This window comes from Martes martes, assembly GCF_963455335.1.
Source record: "Martes martes genome assembly, chromosome: 10".
In the NCBI taxonomy this organism is placed as follows: domain Eukaryota; kingdom Metazoa; phylum Chordata; class Mammalia; order Carnivora; family Mustelidae; genus Martes; species Martes martes.
The window spans coordinates 60,707,960-60,714,928 of NC_137898.1; the positions used below are offsets into that span (position 1 = coordinate 60,707,960).

Genomic DNA, 6,969 nt, shown 5'->3' on the forward strand with positions numbered 1-6,969 from the left:
ATTAGTGATTGATGAAAACTACAATTATTCTGTAGCACCAGAAGGAAACGTTCTTGATCCAGTGTTTGAGGCCCAGGTTTTGGCTGTTTGCTCAATTGAATAAGGCTAATTTAGACTGCTGAAGTTCATTTAAAAATACGTATTGTGTTTCCATCCTATGCTAGGCATTGTCATTAGTGTCCAGGGATCTGAACTAGTTGTGTCTAAGGATCAAGAGTCCCCAGAATGCCCTGGGTCCCAGGGACATGCCCTACTGGTGATGGCTGCTTTGACATCCCTGTTCCCCAGGGTGTAGATGAGAGGGTTGAGGACAGGGGTGAGAAGAGCATACACCACATTGCCCACGATGTGGGGGTTGAGGGGTAGGTCGGCCCCGTAGGCCACAGAGGCTATGACAATGCGTGAGTAGTAGGTACCAACCACCAAGAGGTGGGAGCAGCAGGTGGAGAAGGTTTTTGAACGTCGTTCTCAGGAGCCGATGCAAAGCACCGAAGCCAGGATGTGGACACAGGAGAGAAGCACCAGGAGAAGGGGAAGGAAGGATACCTCCATGGCGATGCAGAAGCCCATGAGGGTCTGGGATGTGGTGTCAGAGCAGGAGGCCTGGACCACAGCCAGTGAGAGATGTGAGCTGTGGTGTCAAAGGTCAAGCAGGAAGTCTGCAGCCCTGAGGGGATGGGCAGGAGGAGGGCAGTGAGCCAAGCTCAGGCTACCAGGGTGGCATCGGTGTGCGGGTCATGAGGACAAGGTATAGCCCAGGGGGCGGCAGATAGCCACATAGCGGTCATAGCCACGGCCACCAGGATGAAGGCTTCTGAGCAGGAGAAGCTGTGGAAGAGGTGAATCTGCAGGAAGCAGGCGGGGAAGCTGAGGACACAGTCCCCAAGCAAGAGGAGGGATGGCATCTCGGGGACAGTGGTCATGGTGCAGAGGATGTCCAGGGCTGAGAGACTGATCAGAAAGAGGTCGGTGGGCTTGTGGAGGCTGGGGTCTCGTGAGGTAACCCAGCCCCTGCCACCGCAGGTGAAGGAACGTTCTGGGCATGGTCATGTTGATGGGACCGTTACAAGACTTTGCCCACTGTTAGCACTAGAACCTTGAGTGCAGTCATTTGGCACAAGCCCATCTGGTTCGGAGATCTCTACATGGAAGTTCCTGGATGGAGTTTTTAGATCTGAGCTATCGGGAAGATAACAAGATCACTGGTTGAGGATGACCAGGATAAGGCCTGCAGTGAAAACCTGACATAATTTGCCATAAGATTCCCTTGATTCTACCTTCCTCCCTCTGAGCCTAGGATTGTCGGTGGTTTCTGATAGAGGCTTCCAGATCATGAGCTCTACAGAACTGGTGGGAACACTTCTTCGGGGACACCGAGATAACCATTTCTGTACAGTTTTGGATTTGATTCCTCTTCTACACAACCCTCATTCTTGTCTCACTCCATCTGGGCTGGGATGTTGTGTCTCTTAAATCAGAGTCCCTTGTCCCTATATTTCCATTCCCTTGAGGATTCCCTTTCTGGGCCATCTTATTGTGGGAGGGATAGGGAGAACTCTATCCCTGAGGAATAACTCTGCGGAACTCTACAGACTGCTGTCTCCTTAGCGCAAGATTGGCTTCCCTGTCTCTGGAGCCGCTAGTGGAGCCCTCCGTCTGTCCCCGTGTAACCTGGTGCCTGTGACCTGTCTTTGTATCCCGGCTATTTTGTCATATCCAGGGAGCAATCAGAACTGATTTTCCCAATTGTCCCAGAAAACTGTCTGGTTTTAGTCCCGAAATTTCCATGTCCCAGGAAATCGCTCTGTTCCCAGCAAACCCGAATGTTGGTTACCCCAGAAGGGTAGAGGTACTGTATATGACTTTGGGGGAGGGAGTCATTTCCTGAATTGAAGATGAATTCTCCCTATTGGGGGAAAAAAAAACCCCAACAATCCGGCCTCCAGGGACCTTCCATATGTCTTTCCCCTTCCTGGCTGCAGCAGTTTGGCAGGTGTTAGTCATCAGCCATTTTATGCCCAGCACCCCGGAGCATTCCTTTCTTGGCCCCAGTTCAGAGGGCACTGCAGAGAACCGGTGTCAGGAGAGCTGGCAGATCGCTCCACAGGGAGGCACCCTGCTCCCCGGAGGAGGCAGCTGAAGAAGGTCATCGCTCAACCCTGGCCGCCGGCCCGATTCCCGAAGGGAGACTCTGCAACCCGGAACTGAGCTGCAGGAGGTGTGGGCTTGCCCTTGCCCTTGACTCAGTGATCTGGGGCCCGGGTATATTGACATTCAGATCACTGCCTCTCTGTTTCAACCATGGCATGAGCAGTGTCACCTGGTTTTCCAAGACCACCTCCTGCTTCTCTCTCTCTTAACAAAACACTTCTCATGTCACAGGATGTGTAAGAGTGGAAAGGGCCCTGCAGAGAAGCCAGTCTCAGGTCCTTTCTTCACAAACGCAGAATCTGTGGGGCTGGGGGTAGGGAGCAAGCCCAGGTCAACAGCAGCTCGTTGCCAGACTTGGTCCTGGAAAGCAGGCCTCCGGGATCTGGTCTTGGCCTCCATCCACCAAGCTTGGACACCTGGAGAACCGGGAAGCTCTGCTTTCCACCTAGGGAAAAAGTAGGCCAAAAGTTTTATTTTCCTCTCTAGATTTCTTAGACTGATGTCAGAGACAACTATAAATTTCTATTTCCCTCTGAGGGTGTTTTCTAACAGTTTCAGATGGGCTGGTTACCAAACAGAGGCCCTACATGGCTAGAAAAATGCTTTTCCAGAAATGCCTTAGGGAAGAGATGGGCTGGCCCAGCTGTGAGGAGAAAGTCACGGCAGCCAGACCCCATGTCCTGAGCGGAAACGTTATACACCTCGCACCTGGTAAAACCAGCTCATCGGAAAGCCTCAGGAAATATTTTTTAATAAATGAATTTATGACTGAAATGGTTCACCTGAGGGAAACTCAAATTTTTCCCCTAATGGACTTGTCAGCAGGGTTTTCTGTTTTCTTTTAGCACTGAAATTGATCCAAACCGCGTTCCCTGTGAGTTGCTGTGAGTCCAAGCGGCTGTGCCCTCCACAGACTGGGCCCGTGGGAGTGGCGCGTGCTGGGTTTATTGGGCAATAACGGAGCATCAGAGCCAGAAGCCTCCTGAAACCCCATTAGGATTGTCTGATCCCCATTTCATTTTGTCCCCATTTCCATTTCTCCTCATCTTTCAAATTAAAAAAGCCCAGAGAAGGGAGTGACTTGCTCAAGGTCACAGGGGGGTTGGTGGCAAAGCTGTGCTAGCAGCCACATTCCTGGCTCCTTGCCCAGGCCCCCGAAAGGGGCCACCTTCGGGGAGGCACCGAAGCTTCCCCGTCTGGAAGCCCAGATCATTCTGGGAGTTGTCATCCATGTCTCCCTCATTGGCCTGTAGGTTCCTTGGGGCTGGAGTTTGGCTCTGACCCCTCTCCTAGAAAACCAGCTTCTCAGTGGGACCCATCTTGCTTCTTGGTGATTCCACAGAGACACTGGAGCGTGGCTGTTCCCACAACCTCAGAGAATCCTCTCCAGCATTCCTGCAGAATCAGACAACACTTGACTTTATGGAGGCCTCTGGTCCTGCTCCCTTATTGTTGCTGATAGCAAAGGAGAGGCCCGGAGTGGGGCTATGACCTGGCTAAAATCACACAGCAAATTACAAGAAGAACCAGCCTGCCCAGGATGCTATAAATTGGGGCAGAAACATTTTAGCCTATCTCCCTTCTCTTAGAGCCCTTCTTATAGTGGGGTGAGAGTCTCTAACTGCTTGCCCCCCTAAAGCCTGTCTTCCCAGAACCTTGTCCTTCCTTGGGCTCTAACCAGCTCTGGGCACTGCCTTTGTGCCCAAGACCTCTGCAGGGTGGCCCAGCTCACCTGCAACCCAGGCCACTTCAGCTGCTCCCTCCTCTCCCCAGGCCAGCGCTGCCTCCATGGGGAGAACCTGGTCCCATGAAACCTCCAGGGCTGCCCATTACTAGACGTCTGGGGCTCTCCCCCTTGAGATCCCATTCTACTGAGGCCCTGAGTAATGTTTTTCTGGAGACTCCCAGGTGGCTGATTAACAGCTACCATTGGGTTTTGCTGATATGGAACAGGAAGAGGAACAATCCTCACTGGGGCTCAGAACTCTGTGGTCTGTGCATGTTTTCCCAGACATGGAGAAACAACGGGGAGCCCTGGGTGACAGATGAGGAAACAGAGGCTCGGAGGCAGAAGGAGTTGCCTGTCTCATGGCAAGCCAAGGTCCAGGACAGATCTGAGGTCTCACATTTTCTCAGGCTAGCCTCTGAGACCACACACAGAGGGAAAAGTGAAAATGCGAAAATTCTCTGTGTAAGTGTGAAGTCTATCGTCTGCTATCAGCCAGGGGATGGGGGCAGGGCTTTGAGTGTTTTGAAGCTAGAGGAACAAGTGTGACAAAGCAGGGAGCCACTTAGTTTGCCAGATCTTCACTCACTCACACTCGCCTGTCCTCTCTTCCTCACGCTTGTTCTTTTATGCTAGACACCTTTTAACTCAGTCCGACTTCCTCCAGGAAGCCCTCTGTGATTTCATCTTCCTCTAGCCCCCGGCATTCTTGCTCTCTTCTGAATTAACAAGGCCTGGCTGCCTATGCTGCTCATTTTTAAAATTAGGAGAACTGAGGCTGACAATTCATTCCCTGTTGAATGAAGCTGGCTGTGTGCCGGCTGCCCGCTCACAGTAAATCACATAGTCTAGTGGGGAGAGCCAGTGACAACACTGGCCAGCAGTCATAGCCAGTGTGATGTGTACTACTAGAGAGCTGAAGGGCTCGGAGGAGGGAACAAAGCAGGCTTGCATCATGGAAGACATCTTGTGGGCTGATTGTGAATTATAAGCAGATGAGGAGAGCCCTCCAGGCCAATAAGGCAGGGACAGGGTCAGGAAGGGCTGAAAAAGCAGAAGGTGTGTTCAACAGGCAGATGGAGGTGTATTTGTGATGCAGAACAGAGGGAGAGACTGGGAGTCTCAAAAAGGGAAGCTACAGAGATTGGCAGGGGCCAGAGAGAGAAGTGGCTTGAATTTCAGACCACGGAACAAGAACTCAGCACAAGACACAGGAGAACCAGGGCCGGCCTTCAGACAGGGGACTTAGAGTCGGCTGCCTGTTCCAGAAAGATCACCCCCACTGCCACGTGGAGAGCAGATTCTCATGGGAGAGGCTAGAGGCAGGGAGGCCAGTGGGGGATTGGGTAGGGAGAAGACGAATAGGGAGAAATAACCATATTCCCGACAATGGAAACCGCTGCCTTTCCTGAGGACTTACTTGTGCTAATGATGTGCCCCGGTGGTCACCTGCTTCATCTCAACTCGTCTGAGCGGTGGTTTTCATTGCCCTTGCTGCATAGTCGATGAAGCTCAGAAAAGTTGTCACTAAGCGTGCTTTGGTCCCTCCTCTGGGCCCACAAGAAGCCACTGTTAGAATTCTAACATTTCCAAGGCCCACGCCTTTTTACTACCCAGGATTGGAGAAATCTTCAAGGGGGCACACTAGCCAAAATGTGATAACTGCACCTGGAGGAGTCCAAGCATCGTGGCTTGGGGGACAAGGCAGATGGAGGTGGGTGGTGGGCAGTGCAGGTGGGAAGACGTTTTCAGAGGAAGATAAGGAGCTCCGTTTAGGACATGTTGTATATGAGGAGCCGGTGGGACATCCAAATGGGGATGTCCAGCAGATATTTGAGGGTTTAAGTCTGGAGCCCTCGAGAGAGAGCTGAGTTGCCAAGACTTGGGGTGGAGGCGGGAGACTTTGTTTTTATGGAGCTAGGGATAGAGTGTGGCATGCAAAAGACAGAACCTTGGAGGAAACCAGCCTTCATGGGGGTAGAACAAGAAGGGTCTGCAAAAGATGCCTAGGGGAAAAATGCCCAGAGAGAACGCAGCCATGATATCAGAGAGTAGCTCCAAAGAGCACATGAGGCCAGCAGCAGTGACCCGCCGAGGGGACCAAAGGTTGAGAAGCAGAGAGTGTCCAGAGGCCCAGCAAGGAAGAGGCCACTGGTGATGCTGGGGTGAACAGGTCCAGAGGAACAGCAGGTGTGGGAGACTGGGGGCTGAGCAAATGGAGAGGGGCATAGACAGCATTTTCGAGATGCTTGGCTGTGAAGAGAGGTGTGTGGTTGGGGTCAGAGAGAATTTTGTTGTATTTTTAAACTGGAGATGCCTGAGCAGAATTCCCAGCATTTGTTGGTGGAAATAAGCCCCAGAGAGGGACCAGAGGAAGGAGGTTGACAGAAGAGAAGAGGAGCTTCTGAGTCCGAAGTCTAGACTCATGGTGAGTCAGGTGGGGGAGGGGGGTACAATGAGGAGGGGTGTAAAAGCAGGTTTGCAGATTTAGTGGTGTGGGGGAGGGGGAGGTGAGGGCAAGTCTCATTTCAGACCAGAATGGTGGGTGAATTCCATGGAGATGTGGATCTTTTGGGAGTTGTTCTCTCCACCCAGTGGGACCTGAAGCGCATATAGCAGGGCAGGCTCAGATCTCGGCGCCAGACCGGTTGGCTTCAAGCCTGGCATTCAGCTTCCTGAGCCTGAGTTCCCTCTTCCGTACAATGGGGATTTGTCCATTGAGTGAGTGGCTCTTGAGTATGAGCTCTGTGCTCGTGTGGTGCAGGTTGAGAAGAGGTGAATGGTGCGAGCTGGGGTCAGAAGCATTCTCCACCCAGACTGCCCAAGCCCTGTCCCTCTGTCCTGAGGCCACGGGGAGGCCTGGAACATTCACAGGCCAGGCGTCTCCCTCCTTAGGAAGTGGGGAGGTCCAGACGTGTCTCCAGGAGGGGCCCGTGCATCTCAGGAACTTTTCTGAGCTCTGAAGAGAAAACAACCCTCCCCCTCTGAAGTTCCTACCCTTGCAGAGGCCGGCAGCTGTCCCGCTCCGCCCAGGAAAGTAGGCGACGCTCTGTCTCCCTGTCTCGCCCCTACCGCTCCTCACCCTTACCGGC

At 52.7% G+C, this 6,969-nt stretch overlaps 1 pseudogene across 1 annotated transcript; it reads right to left on the bottom strand.

The window, feature by feature from the left end:
* Positions 1-210: 210 nt before the first annotated feature.
* On the bottom strand, positions 211-3,383 carry LOC308350901 (olfactory receptor 2AT4-like; annotated as a pseudogene). The gene is made up of 2 exons: positions 3,334-3,383; positions 211-951 (listed from the first exon to the last, which is right to left on the bottom strand). The product of its transcript is annotated as an olfactory receptor 2AT4-like (transcript).
* Between the last annotated feature and the right edge of the window lie 3,586 nt (positions 3,384-6,969).